Source organism: Herpailurus yagouaroundi, unplaced genomic scaffold (genome assembly GCF_014898765.1).
Source record: "Herpailurus yagouaroundi ecotype Mexico unplaced genomic scaffold, PumYag 432, whole genome shotgun sequence".
Classification (NCBI taxonomy): domain Eukaryota; kingdom Metazoa; phylum Chordata; class Mammalia; order Carnivora; family Felidae; genus Herpailurus; species Herpailurus yagouaroundi.
The window spans coordinates 7,147-29,799 of NW_024412649.1; the positions used below are offsets into that span (position 1 = coordinate 7,147).

The 22,653-nt window shown below is 49.0% G+C and overlaps 2 long non-coding RNA genes across 2 annotated transcripts in view; both read left to right on the forward strand.

The window, feature by feature from the left end:
• Positions 1–575: 575 nt before the first annotated feature.
• The window catches only part of LOC121022711 (uncharacterized), a 64,339-nt gene continuing 42,261 nt past the window's right edge, over positions 576–22,653 (forward strand). Inside the window, exons 1-2 of the long non-coding RNA XR_005787065.1 lie at positions 576–1,665; positions 5,438–5,527. This is a non-coding gene — a long non-coding RNA (uncharacterized LOC121022711). The remainder of the gene's footprint in view (positions 1,666–5,437; positions 5,528–22,653) is intronic.
• On the forward strand, positions 17,493–21,463 carry LOC121022712 (uncharacterized). The gene is made up of 3 exons (XR_005787066.1): positions 17,493–18,568; positions 20,243–20,253; positions 21,381–21,463. It is a non-coding gene; the product is annotated as an uncharacterized LOC121022712 (long non-coding RNA).

The following is a 22,653-nucleotide window of genomic DNA, read 5'->3' on the forward strand; positions in this document are numbered from 1 at the left end:
ACCCTACCACATCAAGGGTGGGGGGTCACCATTGCGCCATTGTCTCTGGAATGGAGGGGTGTCACTCATGTGCTCGCCCCCACCTCAGCATGGAGGGGATCATGCATGTGTCCCTTCTGCATCCCTTCATTGGCGATGTAGCGTTCATGTTCCTTTTAGGTCACATGTATTTGCACTGCCTCAGCCATTCAGTGGATTAAGTGTCCCACTTTAGTTCAGGTCATGGTCTCATGGTTTGTGGGTTCGAACCCTGGCTTCACTTCTGTGCTGATGGCTCTGACCATGGAGCCTGCTTCAAATACTGTGTCTCACTCTCTGTCTGCCCCTTCCCCACATGTGTTCTGTATCTCTCTCTCTCTTTCTCTCTCTCTCTCTCTCTCTCTCTCTCTCTATCTCTGTCTCTATCTCCAAAAAAATGAAGCTAAAAACATTTGAAAGCAGATCCATCGTTCTACTTGTCTTCTTGCCCTATTCCCGCCTCTTCACAGGAAGGTCCATTTCACCGATTGTAAGAGACAGTAAAACCCTCGTGTGGCCATTCATATGAGTCACTATTTAAGGAACAAGTGATTATGCTACTTTGCATGGTCAGGATACTATGGCCATTTCACGAATGTCTCTGGGCAGTCAGGGCCTCTAAAACTAGAAATGCTAGAGGTGATTTTACTGGTAAACAGATGGGGTTTGTGTTTGCTGAGTTCCTTTTACTTCTTTTCATCTTTCCTTAATGGCCTATCTGTGTTGCATCAACAATTGGTTTGATATTGACTTTACAGTTAGGTTATTTTTATCTTATGGTTAACTATCCATGGTTATCCGCCCTGATAGAGCTTAGGCAAGTACAAATATTTCTTGTTGCACATACTAGCATTATTGTTTCTATTGTGAAATACACCCAGTGTTAACTTAGGTTTTGGTTGTCTATTTTTGGTTTTCAGATCTTAAGATCATATACCAGTGCCTGAGATCTACTATGAATGCTCATGGCCATATCTCTAACAGCCGCCTACAGTGTGTGAATCATATATTTTGACCTTCAAGAACAGCCTTGATACCCCTACATCGGCAATACAGGGGTCTGATGCTTGCAGCCCTTCTGTGCCCCTTCATTGGCCTTGGATATATGTCACGCTTGTGTCCCTTCCTGGGCTATGTAGGGGAGAGCCACCTGTGCCCCTTCATGGTCTATGTAGGGTTGTGGTGACAGCACCCCTTCATGGCCACTACAGTGTTTGTACTGTCATGGTTTCCAGGACCCACCTGGGGTCTCCGGACATATCCCCATGGATGGCGGGGAGCTTCTGTAGTCATGTTCCTCTGCATTACACCCCCCCACAAGACTCTCCTCTCTAGATAAATATTACAGGATCAGGAACCACTTTTCTTTGCAGTTTCTTCTTGGTGGAAACATCTTGTCTTTGCTTAGCATGGCTGCTTTGGCCTCTCCACCATCTCCTGGAGGTTCCCTTACCTTTGCACTGCTCTTCACTCACTGCTTTTGGGTGTGCTGTCTGCCTCTGTCGCAGTCCTGTACCAGTGGTAATTTGTACCATGAGTGGCCACAGGAAACCGGTTGGAACTGGAACTCTGGGACTGGACTGCTCTTCCAGTAGAAGACATACAAGTAGCTTCCTTGACGGCAGAAGTGGATACTGGACATTGGTGGTAAGAGGTGATTTCACATTTGCTCACATTACCACTCATGCTGGTGTGGAGTGATGGAGGACAGCATGCTGGAGGATCACGTGTGGAATTGTCACTGTGGCCATGGGGGGCAGCTACAGAGCCTGTCCAGGGTCAGTTTTGGGTGTCTGGTGTATACACAGGAAATAGGAGAGGTTGAAAGCAAGGGAAAAACACCAGAAAATGTATGACTTCATGAGGTGAGTATCTTGTGTTTGTTGCCAAGAGAAGCAACTCCCCTGTCTGAGGAAAATAGTCCCATCCCTCCCCGGAACCCCTAGAGAAAAGGTTTCAATGGCTTCATAAGACAATACTGTCATGACTGAGAACAGTGATCTTCACGCTCCACGTCTACCATCTGTGTTTACTTCCTGGAAAATAGAGGGATTCCAGTGTACTAGAAACGGAGGTGTGGGATCAGGTCCATGCGTGATCAGGTGTCCATGCAGGGGAGTTGCAGGATATTACCACTTCGCACTGGTAGTAGATGGGGGACAAGTATGGGAGTGGGTTCGAAGAGTATTATACCAAAGAGGGTGACATAAGATAGGCCAGACATGGATACACGGTTCTTCCTGCAGAAAATGTAATTTAATATGTTTCCTGGAGAACAGAGAATAGTCATAATAATGACTCAATGGCTGCCTGCAGTCAACTAGGTTAAAATGCCAGAACTTCCCTGACTTTCTCAGGGAAGGAAGACTCCAAAGTCCAAGGGAGATGGGAATGGGGTCCTCCTGTTGTGCGCACACCTGCTCTTTTACCACAATCTTGATGGCTTATGAGAACAAAATCATGTTCTCTCAGAGTTCTGGAGGCCAGGAACCCGAAATCCCTTTACTGAGACTAAGGTGTCACCAGGGCTCTACTCCCGGTGGAGAGTCCAGGGTTCCAGGGGACAGTGTACCCCTTCCGTCTAGTAGCTCCCGGTGGCCACCAACCTCCCTTGGCTTGTGACCACATCACCCCAGTCTGTCTCCATGGACACAGTGCCTCCTATTTGTCAAGTCTCCCTTTGCCTCTCTAAGAATGCTCATCATTCCATCTAGGGCTCACTCAGGCAACCCAGGACTCAAGATCCTTAACTAGATCCCATCGATGGGAGTTAGATTCCAGCTATTAGGACTTGCTTTCTTTGAGTGCCATTGAACAGCCTAGTACAACATGCCCTTCCATAGGGAGACAGCCAAACCATGCTATCACCGTGTGGTGGGCGCACACCTGTGAGCAGTGCCAGGGCACGCACTGCTGAGAGACACTGCAGCAGGACCGAATCTCTGGAGAATTCTGCCCAGAGTGGAAAAGCGAATCCTAAAAAGATCACATGCTTTTCGATTCAATTTGTATAATCTTCTCGATTTGACAAAATCATAAAAATGGTTAGCAGATCAGGGATTGCCAGGCATCACAAAGCTGATGGGTGCAGGAAGGAGGTGGGAATGTCTGCTGTAAGAGGACAACTTGGGAGTCCCTATGGAGGGCTTGATGCTCTGTTTCTCGTGTGCATCAGTATTGAAATGCTGGCCATGATCCCATTCTACAGGCAGAGAGAACATAGGGCATCTTTATTGTGTTTCCCAATCACACACATTCCCAACAACCTCACAGCCGCCCACCTTGCTACATCTATCCCCATGGCTGTGGCTGGTGTCCCGTTGACACAGTTGGGTCGTATTCCTAAGGGAGGAATCCATGTCTTGCTAACATGTTTCCCATACCGCTTCTCTCTCTCCTGCACACCGCGAGTTTTCTCAGGACCCGGCCATCCTGTGCACCTGCAGCTATTTCTCCCAGCCCATGGGGAGCAATCACTTCCCATCCAGCACCACCTGTTTGGTCTTCCTGTGCCTAGCATTGCACGTGCCGGTGCCTGCAGACCTTCCCTTGTCTCTGTCAGCTGTCTGAATGGGCTTCCTCTCCCACTCGTCCCTAGTTCTCATCTCTTTAATGAATGACATACATCGCTAAAGCTCACAGTGAAGTCTCAACCCCCAGTATGTGGACGACGTGGCACCATTTTACAGACTCACTTGATTACTCCCTTTCTTTAAATTTTTTTTTCCCAACGTTTATTTATTTTTGGGACAGAGAGAGACAGAGCATGAACGGGGGAGGGGCAGAGAGGGAGGGAGACACAGAATCGGAAAGAGGCTCCAGGCTCTGAGCCATCAGCCCAGAGCCTGATGCGGGGCTCGAACTCACGGACCGCGAGATCATGACCTGGCTGAAGTCGGACGCTTAACCGACTGTGCCACCCAGGCGCCCCATCCCTTTCTTTAAAAATTACTTCCATCCTCCTTCCACCATCCGGGCCACTTCTCACCAGTGTCTGTGTTTGTTGGTACTCATCTTCTTCCCACACCCTCCCCCATCTGCTTTCAGTCCACCCTTACTCTGGTGTCATGGCAGCCAGCCTCAGGCTTCTATCTACCAGCATCTGGGGCCTCCAAGTCTTTATGCCCTGCCCCCAGCTCTTCATGTCTCCAGACTACTGACTCCAATGTATACCACAAAGGTGCTACCCTCCCCAGACTCTGCTTCCTCCCTGAAGCCTTCTCCTATTCCCCTCCCCTTGTTTACTTGGCTGTGGCCACACCTGCCCCCTCCCTGCTCCCTGAGCATGTCAGGCACATATTCCTGCTTCAGGTCTTTGTACTCACTTTTCCTCTCTCTGTCCAGAATGTTCTCCCACAGACCAACATGGCATACTCCATCATTTCCTTCATATCTTTGTTCTGACATCACCTGCACAGTGGAGTCTCTGCTAGCTCTCTATCTAAAACCGAAAGCTGCTCCTTCTCCGACCTGAACGCTTGATATCCCTCCCCAGCTTTCTTTTCTTCCTGGCCCGGCCCTTGGCACCATCTGTTTTTCTTTCTTGCTTGCGGGATGTTGCCTGCTGCAGTCCCTGCCAGAATGTCGGCTCCATGGGGTACAAAGACCAAACTAGCTTGTTTAGGGCTGTTTCTGTAGGGCCCTAGATCAGTGTCTAACTCCTTCAAAGGCTCAAACACCATTTGCTAAGCAAGTAATACTGGGATTTCATATTACTTTGTTGGGTCCATGATCACAAAGTACCACACTGGGTGGCTTAAGCAACAGAAATTGATTTATTTATTTTCTCACACTTTGTTTTTCTTAACGTTTATTTATTTTTGAGACAGAGACAGAGCATGAATGGGGGAGGGTCAGAGAGAGAGATGGAGACACAGAATCTGAAACAGGCTCCAGGCTCTGAGCTGTCATCACAGAGCCCGACACGGGGTTTGAACTCATGAACCGCGAGATCATGAGCCAAAGTCGGATGCTTAACCGACTGAGCTACCCAGGCGCCCCCAATTTTCTCATACTTTAGATCAAGGTGTGGCCAGGGTGGGTGTCCTGTGTTCATGACTGGTGGACGACCTCCTTCCCACTGTCTTCACGTGGTCTTCCTTCTATGTGTGTAGGTGCCCACTCTCTTCATATAGGACACCATTTATCAGATTAGGGTCCCTCCAGCAATTGAGCTCATTCGACCTCTACTTTACCTTTCAAGATCTGGTATCCAAGTACAGTCCCATGGGTAGTTAGGACTTCAATATATGGACTTAGGGGGCAAAAGCATTCCATAACAGTTTTCTGTCTGTTGTACCTAGTCACTACCTACATGTATTTTTTTTCTCTATGCCCTTTTTCCCATTATTTGCTCACACAGTTCTAATCCCAGTTTGCGCTTAGCCTAAGTTATAACTCTCTTTATTTATTTGTATAGGCTTGCATCTTCCCTCTACCTCTATACTCCAAGTTCCTGGCTGGCACTGGAATTACATCCTTAGCATGGGCATCACAACATCTAGGTGAGGTAAGTATGATTATTTTCATTTTGAAAATCCACAATCTGAAGCTCAAGAAAGAGTAGGTCATGTTCCTGAGATCACAGTACTAGTAAGTGCTGTTCTTTGGATAACTTTGTTCTCATGGGCTCCAAAGCCCACTTTCTTTCATCTACCACACTGTCCCCAAGATGAACGGGGAAAGGCCATACTTCAGCCTGGTATATTATAAGCAACGGTACATGTAAAGCTGCTATCACATTCCAGGAAATGGGATTAAGTTTAGTATCTGAGTAATTATACCCTCAGGTTGAATTACAATATCACATCCTTTTATTTTTTACTGCTGCAATTTCTGTTATCCTTATTGATTATATAAATGCATTCGTCCCTTTGCAAAATTTAGCCAGCAAGAATACTGAGAGAGTTTGTTTCCTTTGTAACAGGTCTGAATTATACAATGAATTCATAATGTCAAGATAATAGCTGTTATTTTTTCCTACAATATAGAGGAAAAGTCATTTCCTTTGTTGTAAGAGTTTACCATGTGTTCTTGGTAACATGACTGGGCTGTATTGGTGAAAACCCGTCGTAGACTTTGAAAGTCAGTTATTTATACTTAAGAGAGTATTGTTCTTTCTTTGCGTGGGGCTGGTTGTTGGAAATAGAACTTAGGATTTTTCTGCATAGATTGTCTATTTCAGAATGAGCTTTGTTTTAGAAAGTATATTTGCATTCATGCAAGTTGTACAACTATTCTTTGGGTTGCTAATGCTCAATTGTGTATGTATATATACATACATATATATACCACATCTTTTTATCCATTCATCCATCAATGGACATTTGGGCTTTTTCCATACTTTAGCTGTTGTTGATAGCGCTGCTATAAACTTTGGGGTTCACTTGTCCCTTCGAAATAGCATATCTGTATCTCTTGGATCAATACCTAGTAGTGCTACTGTTGGGTTAGGGTAGTCCTCTTTTCCATTTTGTGAGGAACCTACCTACTGTTTTCCAGAGTGGCTTCACCATTTTGCATTCCCGCCAGCAGTGCAAGAGTTCCTCTTTCACCACTTCCCCGCCAATATCTGTTGTTGCCTGAGTTGTTAATGTTAGCCATTCTCACAGGAGTGAGATGTTATCTCATTGTGGTTTTGATTTGTATTTCACTGATGATGAGTGATGTTGAGCATTTTTTTCATGTCTCATTTGGCCATCTGGATATCATCCTTGGAGAAGTGTTTTCTCATGTCTTTGCCCATTTCTTCACTGGATTACTTGTTTTTTGGGTGTTGAGTTCGATATGTTCTGTATAGATTTTGAATACTAATCCTTTATCTCATATGTCATTTGCAAATATTTTCTCCCTTTCTGTTGGTTGCCTTTTAGTTATGCTGATTGTTTCCTTCTCTGTTCAGAAGCGTTTTATTTTAATGAGGTGCTAATAGTTCATTTTTGCCTTTGTTTCCCTTGCCTCCAGAGACTTGTTGACTAAGAAGTTGTGGGAGCAAACATCAAAGAGGTTTCTGTCAGCTTTCTCCTCGAGGGTTTTGATGGCTTCCTATGTTACATTTAGGTCTTTCATCCATTTGAGTGTCTTTCATCCATTTTGAGTGTGAGCAAGTGGTCCATACTCATTCTTCTCATGTCGCTGTCCAGTTTTCTCAGCACTCTTGCTGAGGAGACTGTCTTTATTCCATTGGATATTCTTTCCTTCCTTGTCAAAGATTAGTTGGCCATACGTCTGCGTGTCCATTTCTGTGTTCGTATTCTCTTCCATTGATCTGAGTGTTCTTGTGCCAGGACCATACTGTCTTGGTGATTACAACTTTGTAATACAGCTTGAAGTCCAGGATTGTGATGCCTCCTACTTTGGTTTTCCTTTTCAAGATAGCTTTGGCTATTCAGGGTCTTTTCTGGTTCCATGCATATTGTAGGATTCTTTGTTGTAGCTCTGTGAAGAATGCTGGTGTTATTTTGATAGGTATTGTGTTGAATATATACATTGCTCTGAGTACTATTGACATTTTAACAATAATTGTTCTTCCTATCCAGGAGCATGCAATATTTTTCCTTTTTGTGTGTTTGTCATCTGCAATTTCTTTCCTAAGCCTTCTATAGTTTTCAGTGTATAGATTTTTCACCTCTTTGGTTACATATATTCCTAGGTATTTTATGGTTTTTGGTGCAATTGTTAATGGGATCGATTCCCTGTTTTCTCTTTCTGTTGCTTCATTGTTAGTGCATAGGAATGCAACTGATTTCTGTGCATTGATGTTATATCCTGCCACTTTGCTGAATTCATGTATTATTTCTAGCAGTTTTTTGGTGCTCTATTTTATATTTCCACATAGAATTTCATGCAATCTACGAAGAGTGAAAGATTGAGATCCTCCTGGATGATTTGGATGCCTTTTATTTCTTTGTGTTGTCTGATTGCTGAGGCTAAGACTTCCCATATTATGTTGAATACCAGTGATAAGAGTGGACATCCTGGGGCGCCTGGGTGGCTCAGTCGGTTAAGCGGCTGACTTCGGCTCAGGTCATGATCTTGCAGTCCGTGAGTTCGAGCCCCGTGTCGGGCTCTGTGCTGACCGCTCAGAGCCTGGAGCCTGTTTCAGATTCTGTGTCTCCCTCTTTCTTACCCTCCCCCGTTCATGCTCTGTCTCTCTCTGTCTCAAAAATAAAATAAACGTTAAAAAAAAATAAAAAAAAAAGAGTGGACATCCTTGTCTTGTTCCTGACCTTAGTAGGAAAGCTCTCAGTTTTGCTCCATTGAGGATGATCTTAGAGTCGGGTCTTTCACACATGCCTTTTATGATCTCGATGTTTGATCCTTCTAATCCCTACTTTCTTGAGGCTTTTTATCAAGAAAGGATGCTGTATTTTGTCAAATGATTTCTCTGCATCTATTGAGAGGATCATGTGGTTCTTGTCCTTGCTTTTATTGATGTGATAAGTCACATTGTTTTGCGGATACTGAACCAGCTTTAAATTCCAGGTATGAATCCCTTTTGGTCTTGGTGAATAACGTTTAAATGTATTGTTGGATCTGGTTGGTTCATATCTTGTGGGAGATGTTTGCGTCCATGTTCATCATGAAAATTTGTCTATACTTCTCCTTTTTAGTGGGTCCTTTTCTGGTTTTGGAATCGAGGTAATACTAGGTTCACAGAAAATGTTGGGAAGTTTTCCTTCCATTTCTTTTTTGGGGACAGCTTCAAGAGCATAGGTGTTAACTCTTCCTTAAATGTTTGGTAGAATACCCCTGGAAAGCCATCTGGACCTGGGCTCTTGTTTTTTGGGATATGTTTGATTACTAATTCAATGTCTTTGCTGGTTATGGGTCTGTTCAAGTTTTCTATTTCTTCCTTTTTCAGTTTTGGTAGATTATATATTTGTAGAAACTTGTCCGTTTCTTCCAGATTGGCGATTTTATTGGCATATATTTGCTGATAATATTCTCTTATCATTGTTCGTATTTCTGCTGTGTTGGTTGTGATCTCTCCTCTTTCATTCTTGATTTTATTTATTTGGGTCCTTTCCTTTTTCTTCTTGATCCAACTGGCTAGGGGTTTATACATTTTATTAATTATTTCAAAGAAACAGCTTCTGGTTTCATTGATCTGTTCTACTGTTTGTTAGTTTGTTTTGTGTGGGGTTATATGTTGTTGTTTTTTCTGTGTGTGTTTTTGTTTTGTTTTCAGTTTTGATAGCATTGATTTTTGCTGTAATCTTTATCATTTCTTGTCTTCTGCTGGTTTTTGTTATTGTTGTTGTTGTTCTTTTTCCAGCTCTTTAAGGTATAAGTTTAGGTTGTGTATCTGAGACCTTCTTACTTCTTTTTGAAGGCCTGGATTGCTATAAACTTCCTCTTATGACTACCTTTGCTGAATCCCAGAGGTTTTGGGGTGTGATGTTATCAGTTTCATTGCTTCCATGTACTTTTAAATTTTCTCTTTAACTTCTTGGTTCAACCATTCATTCCTTTTTTTTTTAATTTTATTTTTTATTTTTTAAAGTTTACATCCCAATTAGTTAGCATATAGTGCAACAATGATTTCATGAGTAGATTCCTTAATGCCCCTTACCCATTGAGCCCAACCCCCTCCCACATCCCATACAGTAACCCTCTGTCTGTTCTACATAGTTTTGAGTTAATTCTGTTTTGACCCCTCACTGTTTTTATTTTATTTTTGTTTCCCTTCCCTTATGTTCATATGTTTTGTCTCTTAAAGTCCTCATGTGAGTGAAGTCATATGGTTTCTGTCTTTCTCTGACTGACTAATTACACTTAACATAATACACTACAGTTTGATCCATATAGTTGCAAATGGCAAGATTTCAGTCTTTTTGATTGCCGAGTAACACAACTTTGTATATATGTACCACTTCTTCTTTATCCATTTATCCATTGATGGACATGTAGGCTCTTTCCATACTTTGGCTATTGTTGATAGTGCTGCTATAATCATGGGGGTGGTGCATGTGTCCCTTCGAATCAGCACACCTGTATCCCTTGGATAAATGCCTAACAGTGCAATTGTTGGGTCGTAGAGTAGTTCTGTTTTTAGTTTTTTGAAGAACCTCCATACTGTTTTTACAGAGTGGCTGCACCAGATTGCATTCCACCATTCATTCTTTAGTAATATGTTCTTTAGTCTCCAAGTATTTGTTTTCTTTCCAAATTTTTTCTTGTGGTTGATTTTGAGTTTCATAGCATTGTGGTCTGATAATATGCATGGCATGATCTCGAACTTTTTGAACTTCTTGAGGGCTGATTTGTTTCCAGTATGATATCTATTCTGCAGACATTCCATGTGCCCTGGAGAAGAATGTATATTCTGCTGCTTTAGGAAGAAATGTTCTGAATATATCTGTTAAGTCCATCTGGTCCAGTGTCTCACTCAAATCCATTGTCTGTTGATTTTCTGTTTAAATGATCTTTCTGTTGCTATAATGGGGTGTTGAAGTCCCATACTATTATGGTTTTATTATCAATGAGCTTCTTTATATTTGTGATTAATTGATTTATATTTTTGGGGGCTCTCACATTGGGAGCATAAATGTTTACAATTGTTAAGTCTTGTTGGTGGATAGGCCCCCTCAATTATGATGCAACATCCTTCTTCATCTCTTGTTACAGTCTTTTTTTTAAAGTCTAGATTGTCTCATATGAGTATGGTTACTCTGGCTTTCTTTGGCGACCATTAGCATGATAGATGGTTCTCCATACCCTTACTTTCAATCTGAAGGTGTCTTTAGGTCTCATGTGGGTATCTTGTAAACAGCATATAGATGGATCTTCTTTTTTTCCCCACTCTGTTACCCTATGTCTTTTGATTGGAGCATTTATTCCACTGTCGTTTAGAGTGAGTACTCAAAGATATGAGATTATTGTCATTATGTGTCTTGTAGAGTTGGATTTTGTGGTGGTGTTTTTTGTGCTATCCAGTCTTTGGTACTTTTCATGTTTTTTTTTCTTTTTTACATCTTTTATTCTTCAGAGATTCCCCCTGAAAATTCTTTGAGGACTTGTTTAGTGGTCGCGAACTTCTTTAAGTTTTGTTTTTCTGGGAAACTTTTAATCTGTCCTTCTATATTGAATGACAGACTTGCTGGATAAGGAATTCTTAGCTGCATAGTTTTCTGATTCAGCACATTGAGTATACCTTGCCACTCTTTTCTGCCCTGCCAAGTCTCCGTTAATAGGTGTGCTGCTAATCTGATCTGTCTTCCATTGTTTGTTAAGGACTTTTTTCCTTGCTGCTCTCATGATTCTTTCCTTGCCTGAGTATTTTCTGACTTTGAATATAATATTTCTTTTACTTGTGGGTTTTTCTTGAATCTAATGAGAGACTTCTGTGCTTCCTGGATTTTAATGTCTGTGCCTTTTCCCAGGTAAGAAAAACTATCTGCTATGATTTGTTAACTTAACACTTCTACCCCTTTTCTCTCTCTTTATCATTGGGACGCTATCATTCTGTTGTTCTTTTTAATGAGATAGGTTTAGGGGTAGGTTGATGGTTATGGTTAGGGTAAGGGTTAGGATTGGGGTTAGGTCCCAGGAGGTTTCAGGCACTGAAACCCCAACAGTGCACTTGCATCCATGAAGGGCTGAGTGGAGTACACAATGAAGGGTCCAGTCAGGATTAGTCTTTGGGTACCAAGACCAGCCAACTCTAAGGGACACCTTTCGAGTAGGTCTCAGAAATACTTTCTTGTAGATGCAGTCGTGGTTTGTAAATGGCATGGTGATATTTCAGGTTCCATGCTGAGTATTTCTGCACCGATTTATGAACCCATGTGCGTGCTGTTGTCAGACTGTGAAATTGGGTTCCCATGGGGAGACAGCCGTAGCTAGGGTTAGATTTCGACCAGGGACATCACCATGGCTGAAATGACACAAGTGTCATGAATTAAATGGAGGGCTGAAGTGAGGGCATATACGCGTCTGCTGTAGAGTTACTGTGACAGATAGGGTTAGGTGTAGGTTGAGGTTTATGGTAAGGGTTAAGGTTAGGGTTAGGGTTATGTCCGAGGAGGTTCCAGGCACTGACCCCACAGGAGAGCTATTGTCTGCCCGAAGGGCTGCATGGAGAACACAGGGAGGGTGCGAGTTAGGAATAGGCGTGGATTCCAAGACCAGACAAAATATGGTCAACCCTTCAGGGAGGCCTCAGGTATCATCTCTTGCAGCTGCAGGTGCACTTTTGAAATGACATGGTGATGTTCCACGTTCCATGCCGAGTATTTCTGTACTGATACTCGAACCCATGTACGTGCTGTTGTCAGACATTGGAATTGGGTCCCGATTGGGAGAGAGCCTTAACATTGCTAAGGATTCGATCCAGGCACTTCACCAAGGCTGAAGCAACTCCAGTCTCATGACCTTTGTTTATACAATAGGGTTCGGTTGAGGAATAAGCTTAGAGCTAGGGTTAGGTTTATTTCCCAGGAGACTCAAGGGGCTAAAACCACAGCAGTGCAGTTGTCTCCCCAAAGACCTGAGTTGAAGGCAAAATGGAGGGTGCTGGACAATATTAGTCTTTGGTTTCCAAGATCAGTCAACTGTATGGGCCACTAGTTGGGTAGGCATCAGGAAAACTCTCAGGCAGCTGCAGCCAGGCCTTGGAAACGACATGCTAATGTACCAGGATCTGGTCCAATGATCCTTCATCTCTTCTGAGACCAGGTGCATGGTGTTGTCAGAATCTGGTATTGGATCCCTATGGGGAGAGAGTATTAGCTAGGTTTGAAGTTCAGTCCAGGGTTGTCCCAGGGGGGAAGCAAATCCAGACTCGTTATATCCCTCAAGAGTTGAAGTGAGGGCCCAAATGATGAGGAGGGTCAAATGTAGGATAATCTCTCAGAAAGGGTTAGGTTTCCATTGACCATTGTGGTTAGATTTACGTTTAGGGTAAGGACCCAGGAGGCTCCAAGTGCTGAAGCCAGAGCACTGCAGTTGTATCCCTGAAGGCTGAGTGGAGGGCACAAAGGAGGGTGCCGGTCAGAATCAGAATTTGGATTCAAAGGCCACAAATTCTATGGGCCACAAGTCGGGAAGGACTCAGGAATTCTCTGGAGCAGCTGCAGCCGGGCCTGTGAAACGACATGGTGAACTTCCAGGTTCCATGTGGAGTGACCCTGCAACGCTCCTGGACCTAAGGTGCGTGGTGTTCTGAGACATTGGTATTCGGGCCCCATGGGGAGAGAGCCTTAACTAGGGTTAAGGTTCAGGCCAGGGACGTCGCCATGGCCAAAGGGACTCCAGTTTCGTGATCTCCCTCGTGGGCTGACATGAGGTCCCATAAGATAGTGCAGCTCAAGTGTAGGAGTACGTTCCAGACTGGCTTGGGTTGCAGTGGAGCATCCCAGTTAGGGGTAGGGTTAGATTTAGAGTTAGGTCCAGGAGGCTCCAGGAGCTTAAACCACAGTAGTGTAGTGGACTCCTTGAAGGGATAAGTTGAGGGCCCAAGGGAGGGTGTGGGTCAGGATCAGTGTTTGGCTTCCAAGGCCACACAACTCCCTGGGCCCCTGGTCGGGGAGGGCTCAGGAATTCTCTCGGATAGCTGCAGCTGGGCCGTGAAACGACATGGGTGCTCCCAGGTTCCATGCTGAGTGACCCCACAACGATTCTGAACCGCAGGCGCATGGTGTTGTCCGATTTTGGTTTGGGGAGAGAGCCTTTGCTAGGGTTAGGGCCGTAACGGACGTCGCCAGGGCTGAAGCGACTGCAGTCTCATGATCTCCCTCAAGGGCTGAAGTGAGGGCCCATGTGATGGTGCAGCTAAAGTGTAGAGTTAGGGATCGAAGCCAGCTTAGGTTTCGGTGGAGGGCTCTGGTTAGGGGAAGGATTAGGGATAGGGTTAGGTCCCAGGGGGCTACAGGCGTCAAACACACAGGGGTGCAGTGTTCTCCCCGAAGGGCTGAGTTGAAGACACAAGGGAAGGTGCCAGTCAGCATCAGTCTCTGCTTCCAGGCCACAAAAGTCTTTGAGCCCCTGGTCAGGGAGGTCTCAGGAATCCCCTCAGGCAGCTGCAGCCAGAACTGGGAAATGACATTGTGAGCTTCCAGATTCCATGCCGAGTAACCCCGCACCGCTTCTGGACCCCAGGCACGTGGTGTTGTCAGACTTTGGTATTAGGTCCCAATCGGGGTGGGGGGGGGCCTTAGCTATGGTTAGGGTTCGGTCCAGGGAATTGCCAGGGCTGAAGCGATTCCAGTCTCGTGATCTCCCTCGAGGGCTGAAGTGTGGGACCATGCGACCAGGCAGCTCAAGTGTAGGGTTAGGGTTTGACGCCAGTGTAGGTTTCGGTGGAGGATTCTGGTTAGGGTAGGGTTAGGGTTAGGGTTAGATCCCAGGAGGCTCCTGGTGCCGAAACCAAAATAGTGAGTGGTCTCCCCAAAGAGCTGAGATGAGGGCACAAGGGAGGGAGCAGTCCAGTATCAGTTTCTGGCCCCAAGGCCACGCAATCTATGGGCCCCTGGTCGGGGAGGCCACACAGGGTCGGGTGTGACCCTGTACCATTTCTGGACCCCAGGCGTATGGTGTTGTCAAACTTTGGTATTTGGTCCCCATGGGGAGAGAGCCTTAGCTAGGGTTAGGGATCAGTCAGGGACTTTGCCAGGGCCGAATAGACTCAAGTCTCGTGATCTCCATCGAGGGCTGAAGTGAGGGCCCATGTGACGGTGCAGCTCAAGTGTAGGTTTAGGGTCGAGCCCGGCTTAGGTGTCAGTGGAGGTTTTTGGTTAGGATTAGGTTTAGGTTTAGGTCCCAGGAGGCTGCAGGCTCTGAAGCCACAGCAGTGCCATGGTCTGCCTGAAGGGCTCAGTTGAGGGCACAAGGGAGGGTGCCTGTCAGGATCAATATCTGGCTTCCAAGGCCACAAAAATCTATGGGCCCCTGGTAGGGGAGGCCTCAGGAATCCTGTTGGGCATCTGCAGCCGAGCATGGGAAACGACATGGTGAGTTTTCAGTTCCATGCCTAGTGACCCTGCACCACTTCTCGACCCCAGGTGCATGGTGTTGTCAGACTTTGGCATTGGGTCCCCATCGGGAGAGAGCCTTAGCTAGAGTTAGGGTTCGGTCCAGTGACGTCGCTAGGGATGAAGCGACTCCAGTCTCGTTATCTACTTTGAGGCCTGAAGTGAGGGCCCATACAACGGTGCGGCTCAAGAGTACCGTTAGGGTTCAAGGCCGGCATAGGTTTCAGTGCAGGGATCCGGTTAGGGGTAGGGTTAGGGTTAGGGTTAGGTCCCAGGAGGTTCCAGTTGCCAAAATCACAGCAGTGCAGTGGTTTCCCCAAAGGGTTGAGTTTAGCACACAAGGGTGGGTGCAGTTCAGCATGAGTCTCTGCCTTCCAAGGCCACACAACTCTATGCGCCCCTGGCCGGGGAGGCCTCAGTAATTCTCTCAGGCAACTGCAGCCTGTCCTGGGAAACGACATGGTGAGCTTTCAGGTTCCATGCCGAGTAACCCTGCACCGCTTCTGGACTCCAGGCACGTGGTGTTGTCAGAGTTTGGTATTGGGTCCACATGGGGAGATACCTTAGCTAGGGATAGGGTTCCAACCAGGGACGTCGCCAGGGATGAAGCGACTCGTCTTTGATCTCCCTCAAGGACTGAACTGAGGGTCCATGCGACGGTGCATCTCAAGTGTAGAGTTAGAGTTCGAGGCTGGCTTAGGTGTTGGTGGAGGGTTATGGTTAGGGTTACGGTTAGGTCCCAGCAGGCTCCAGGCGCCCAAACCACAGTGGTTTAATGGTCTCCCCGAAGGGATGAGTTGAGGGCCCACTGGAGGGTGCCAGTCAGCATCAGTCTCTGGCATCCAAGGCCACCAAACTCTATGGGCCCCTGGTCGTGGAGGCCTTAGGATCCTCTTGGGCATCTGCAGGCGGGCATGGGAAACGACATTGTGAGCTTCTAGGTTCCATGCTGAGTGACCCTGCACCATTTCTGGTCCCCAGGCATGTGGTGTTGTCAGATATTGGTATTGGGTCCCCATTGGGAGAGAGACTTATCTAGGGTTAGGGTTCGGTCCAGGGGCATCTCCAGGGCCGAAGCGACTCTAGTCTCGTGATTCCCTTGAGGGCTGAAGTGAGGACCCATGCAGCAAGGCGGCTCAAGTGTAGGGTTTATGTTCCAGTCTGGCTTAGGTTTCAGTGGAGGGTTGTGGTTAGCGGTAAGGTTAGTTTTAGGGTTAGGTCCCGGGAGGCTCCAGGCGCCTAACCTGCACGGGTGCAGTGGGCTCCACGATGGGCTGAGTTAAGGGCACAAAGGAGGGTGCCGGTCTGCATCAGTCTGGCTTCCACGGGCACACAACTCTCTGAGCCCCTGGACGAGGATGTCTCAGGAATCCTCTCGGGCAGCTGCATCTTGGCCTCTGAAACGACATGGTGAGCATTGAGGTTCCATGCCGAGTGACCTTGCATCACTACTGGACACCAGGCACGTGGTGTTGTCAGATTCTGGTATAGGGTCCTCTTGGGGAGAGAGCCTTAGCTAGGGTTAGTGTTATGTCCAGGGACGTCGCCAGGGCCGAAGCCACTCCAGTCTCGTGATCTTCCTCGAGGGCTGAAGTGAGGGCCCATGAGACGGTGCAGCTCAAGTGTGGGGTTAGGGTTCGAGGATGGCTTAGGTTTCGGTGGAGGGTTACGGTTAAGGGTATGGTTAGGGTCAGGGTTAGGTCCTAGGAAACTCCAGGCGCCTTAACCACAGGGGTGCAGTGGTCTCCACGATGGGCTGAGTTGAGGACACAAGGGAGGGTGCCACTCAGCATCAGTCTCTGGCTTCAAAGGCCACACAACTTTCTGGGCCCCTGGTCGGGGAGGCCTCAAGAATCTTCTGGGGCAACAGCCACCGGGCCAGTGAAGCGACATGGTGAGCTACCAGGTTCCATGCCTAATGACCCGGCACTGCTTCTGGATCACAGTCTCATGGTGTTTCAGACTTTGGTATTCGGTCCCAATGGGGATACAGACTTAGCTAGGGTTAGGGATCTGTCAAGGGACGTTGCCAGAGCCGAAGCGACCCCAGTCTTGTGATTTCCCTGGAGGGCTTAAGTTAGGGCCCATGCGAATGTGCGGTCACATGTAGGGTTAGAGTTCGAGGCCGGCTTAGGTTTCGGTAGGGGGTTCCGTTTAGGAGTAGAGTTAGGTCCCAGGAGGCTACAGGCGCCGAACCGGCAGCAGTGCAGTGGGATCCCCGAAGGTCTGGGTTCAGGGCACAAGGGAGGGTGCCAGTCAGCCTCAGTCTCTGGCTTCCACGGCCACATAAATCTCTTGGCCCATTGTCAGGGAGGCCTCAGGAATCATCTCGGACAGCTGCAACCGGGCCTGGGAAATGACATGGTGAGCTTCAGGTTCCATGCCGAGTGACCTTGCACCGCTTCCGGACCCCAGGCGCAAGGTGTTGTCACTTTGGTTTTGGGTTCCTATGGGCAGAAACACTTAGGAAGGTTTAGGGTTCGGTACAGGGACGTCGCCAGGGCCGAAGCGACTCCTGTCTCGTGATCTCCCTCGAGAGCTGAAGTGAGGGCCCAGGAAACTCAAGTGTAGGGTTAGGGTTCCAGGCCGGCTTAAGTTTCGGTGGAGGGTTCTGGTTCGGGGTGGGGTTAGAGTTAGGTTTAGGTCCCCGGAGAGTCAAGGCGCTGAACCCACAGCAGGGCAGAGGTCTCCCCAAAGGGCTGAGTTGAGGGCACAAGGGAGGGTCCCGGTCAGGAACAGTCTTTGTCTATCAAGGCCACACAACTCGATGGGCCCCTGGTCGGGGAGTTCTCCTGAATCCTCTCAGGTGGCTGCAGGCGGGCCAGGGAAACGACATGGTGAGTTTCCATATTCCATGCCGAATGAGCCTGTACCGGTTCTAAACCCCAGGCGTATGGTGTTGTCAGACTTTGGTATTGGGTCCCCATGGGGAGAGAGCCTTAGCTAGGGTTAGGATTCGGTCAAGGGATGTCACCAGGGCCTAAGCAATTCCAGTCTCGGGTTCTCCCTCAAGATCTGAAGTGAGGGCCCATGGGACGGGGTGGTCAAGTGTAGGGTTAGGGTTGGAGGCCGGCTTAGGTTTTGGTTGCGGCTCCATTTCGGGGAAGGGTTAGGGTTAGTGTTAAGTCCCAGGAAGCTCCAGGCTCTGAACACAGCAGGGCAATGGTCTCCCCATAGGGCTGAGTTGTGGGCACAAGGGTGGGTGCCGGTCAGGATCAGTCTTTGGCTACCAAGGCCACACAGGTCGATGGGCCTCTGGTCAGGGAGGCCTCGGGAATTCTCACGTAGGTAGAGCCGGGACTGGGAAAATACATGGTGAGCTTCCAGGTTTCATGTCGAGTGAGGCTCCACCACCCTGGCGTGTGGTGTTGTCAGAATATGGTATTGGGTCCCCATGGTGAGAGAGCATTAGGTAGGGTAAGGGTTTGGTCCAGGGTCATCGCCATCCCGAAGCGACTCCAGGCTCTAGATATCCCTCGAGGGCTGAAATGAGGGACCATGAGACGGGGTGGCTCAAGTGTAGGGTTAGGGATCAAAGCCGGCTTAGGTTTTGGATGAGGGTTTCAGTTCGGGGTAGGGTTAGGGTTAGGGTTAGGTCCCAGGAGGCTCCAGGCACTGAACTCACAGCAGAGCAGTGGTCTCCCTTAAGGGCTGAGTTGAGGGCACATGGGAGGGTGCCGGTCCGTATCAGTCTTTGTTTGCCAAGGCCACACAACTCGATGGGCCCCAGGTCGGGATGGACTCAGGAAGACTCTCAGGCAGCTGCAGCCAGGCCTGGGAATTGACATGCTGAGCTTCCAGGTTCAATGCTGAGTGAACTTGCACCGCTTCTGGATCCCAGGCAGTGGTGTTGTTAGACTTTGGTATTGGGTACCCATGGGGCGAGAGCCTTAGCTAGAGTTAGGGATCGGTCCAGTGACATCGCCAGGGCCAAAGCGACTCCGGTCTTATGATATCCCTTTATGTCGGAAGTGAGGGCCGATGCGACCTGGCAGCTCAAGTGTGGGGTTAGGGTTCAAGGCCAGCTTACATTTCAATGGTGGGGTCCGGTTCGGGGTAGGGTTAGGGTTAGGGCCCAGTAGGCTCCTTGTGCCGAACCCACAGCAGGGCAGTGGTTTCCTCAAAGGGCTCTGTTGAGGGCAAAATGGAGGGTGCCGGTCAGGATCAGTCGTTGGCTGCCAAGGCCACACAAGTTGATGGATCCCAGCTCGGTGAGGCCTAAGGAATTCTCTTGGGCAGCTTCATCCGGGCCTGGAAAACGACATCGTGAGCTACAAAGTTCCATGCTGAGTGAGCCTGCACCATTTCCTGACCCCAGGCGCATGATGTTGTCAGACTTTGGTATTGGGTCTCCATGGGAAGAGAGACTTAGCTAGGGTTAGGGTTCAGTCCAGGGACGTCAACAGGGCCAAAGCAACTCCTGTCTCATGATGTCCCTCGAGGGCCGAAGTGAGGGCCCATGCGATGGGGTGGCTCCAGTGTAGGGTTAGGTTCGAGGCTGGCTTAGATTTTGGTGGAGAGTTCCGGTTCAGGGTAGGGTTAGGGTTAGGGTTAGATCCCAGGAGGCTCCAGGCGACGAAACCAGAGCAGTGCAGTGTTCTTCCTGAATGGCAGAGTTGAGAGCACAAGGTAAAGTGCCAGTCAGGATCAGTCTTTGGCTGCCAAGGCCACACACATCGATGGGCCCCTGGTTAGGGAGGCCTCAGGAATCCTCTCAGACAGCTGCAGTCGGGCCTGGGAAATGACATGATGAGCTTCCATGTTCCATGCCGTGTGAGCCTGTACTGCTTCAGGACCCCAGGCGTGTGGTGTTGTCAGACTTTGGTGTTGCATCCCCATGGGAAGAGAGCCTTAGCTAGGGTTAGGGTTCAGTCCAGGGACATTGCCAGGGCCGAAACGACTCCAGATTCGTTATCTCCCTCGAGGCCTGAAGTTAGGGCCCATGAGATGTGGCGGCTGAAATGTAGGGTTACCGTTCGAGGCTGGCTTAGGTTTCGGTGGAGGGTTCCTATTCAGTGTAGGGTTAGGGTTAGGGGAAGTTCCCAGGAGTTCCAGGTGCCGAACCCACAGCAGGGCAGTGGTCTCCCCAAAGGGCTGATTTGAGGGCACACATGAGGGTGCCAGTCAGGATCAGTCTTTGGCTGCCAAGGCCACACATGTCGATTGGCCCCTGGTCAGCGAAGCCTCAGGATTCCTCTCGGGTATCTGCAGTCGGGCCTGGTAAACGACATGGGGAGACAGCCTTAGCTAAGGTTAGGGTTTGGTCTAGGGACGACATCAGAGCTGAAGAGACTCTGGTCTCATGATCTCCATTGAGGTCTGAAGTGATGGGCCATGCAATGTTGCGGCTCAACTGTAGGGTTAGGTTTCCTGGCCGTCTTAGGTTTCGGTAGAAGGGTCCGGTTCGTGGTACGGTTAGGGTTTGGGTTAGGTCCCAGGAGGCTCCAGGCACCGAACCCACAGCAGGGCAGTGGTCTCCCCGAAGGGCTGAGTTGTCGGCACAATGGAGTGTGCCAGTCAGCATCAGTCTTTGCCTGCCAAGGCCACACACGTCGTTGTGCCCCTGGTCGGGGAGGCCTCAGGAATCTTCTCGTGCATCTGACCCGGGCCTGGGATAAGACAGGGTGAGCTTCCAGGTTCCATGCCGAGTGAGCCTGCACCGCTTCTAGACCCCAGGCACGTGGTATTGTCAGATTTTGTTATTGGGTCCCCATGGGGAGAGAGCCTTACCTAGGATTAGGGTTCGGTCCCGGGACATCGCCAGGGCTGAAGCAACTCCGGTCTCATGATCTCCCTCAAGGGATGAAGTGAGCGCCCATGTGACCACGCGGCTCTAGTGTAGGGTTAGGATTTGAGGCCGGCTTAGGTATCCGTGGAAGGGTCTGGTTTGGGGTAAGGTTAGGGTTAGGGATAGGTCCCAGGAGGCTCCAGGCGCCGAACCCACAGCAGGGCAGTGGTCTCTCTGAAGGGCTGAGTTGAGGGCACAAGGAAGGGTGCTGGTCAACATCAGTCTTTGGCTGCCCAGGCCACACAAGTCGATGGGCCCCTGGTCGGGGCGGCCTCAGAAATACTCTCAAGCAGCTGCAGCCGGGCCTGGGAAAGGACATGTTGAGCTGCCAGCTTCCATGCCGAGTGAGTCTGCACCTCTTCTGGACCCCAGGCGCGTGGTGTTGTCAGACTTTGCTATTGGGTCCCCATGGGGAGGGAGCCTTAGCTAGGGTTAGGGTTCTGTCCAGGATGTCGCTAGGGCCGGAGCGACTCCGGTCTCATGATCTCCCTTGAGGGCTGATGTGAGGGCCCATGCGACGGGGCGGCTGAAGTGTAGTGTTAGGGTTCAAGGCCAGCTTACGTTTCGGTGGAGTGTTTCTGTTGGGGTATGGTTAGAGTTAGGGTTAGGTCCCAGGAGGTTCTAGGCGCCGAACCCACACCAGGGCAGTGGTCTTCCCAAAGGGCTGAGTTGAGGGCACAAGGGAGAATGTGGTTAGGATCAGTCTTTGGCTGCCAAGCCCCAATGTTGATGGGCCCCTGGTCAGGGAGGCCTCAGGAATCCTCTTGGGCAGCTGCAACCGGGACTGGGATTCAACATGGTCAGCTTCCAAGTTCCATGCCTAGTGAGCCTGCACCGATTCTGGACCCCTGCGTGTGGTGTTGTCAGACTTTGCTATTGGGTCCCCTTGGGGAGAGAGCCATATGTAGGGTTAGGCTTCGGTGAAAGGACATCGCCAGTGCCAAATCAACTCCGGTCTCATGATCTCCCTCAAGGGCTGAAGTGAGAGCCCATGCGATGGGGCGGCTCAAGTGTAGGGTTAGGTTTTGAGGCCAGCTTAGGTTTCGGTGGAAGGGTCCGTTGCATGGTATGGTTAGGATTTGGGTTAGATCCCAGGAGGCCCCAGCTGCCGAACCCACAACAGGGCAATGGTCTCTCCGAAGGTCTGAGTTGAGAGCACAAGGGAGGGTGCCATTCAGCATCAGTCTTTGGCTGCCAAGGCCACACACATCGATGGGCCCCTCGTCGGGGAGGCCTCAGGAGTCCTCTCGCACAGCTAAAGCCGGGCCTGGTATATGATATGGTGAGCTTCCAGGTTGCATGCCGAGTGACCCTGCAATGCTTCTGGACCCCAGGTGCATGGTGTTGTCAGACTTTCGTATTGGGTCCACATGGGGAGAGAGCCTTAGGTAGGATTAGGGTCCAATCCACGGACGTCGCCAGGGCTGAAGTGACTCCAGTCCCGTGATCCACCTCGAGGGATGAAGTGAGGGCCCATTTGACGGGGGGCTCAACTGTAGGGTTAGGGTTTGAGGCCGGCATAGGATTCGGTGGAGAGTTCTGATTCAGTGTATGGTTAGGTTAGGGTTAGGTCCCAGGAAGCTCTAGGCGCTGAACCCACAGCTGGGCAGTGTTCACCCCGAAGGGCTGAGGTGAGGGCACAATGTAGGGTGCTGGTCAGGATCAGTCTTTGGCTACCAAGGCCACTCAAGTGGTTGGGCCCCTGCTAGAGGAGGCCTCAGGAATCCTCTCGGGTAGCTGCAGCTGGGCCTGAGAAATGACATGGTGACCTGCCAGGTTCCGTGACGAGTTAGCCTGCACCACTTCTCGACCCCAGGGGTGTGGTGTTGTCAGACTGTGGTATTGGGTCCCCATGGGGAGAGAGCCTTAGCTAGG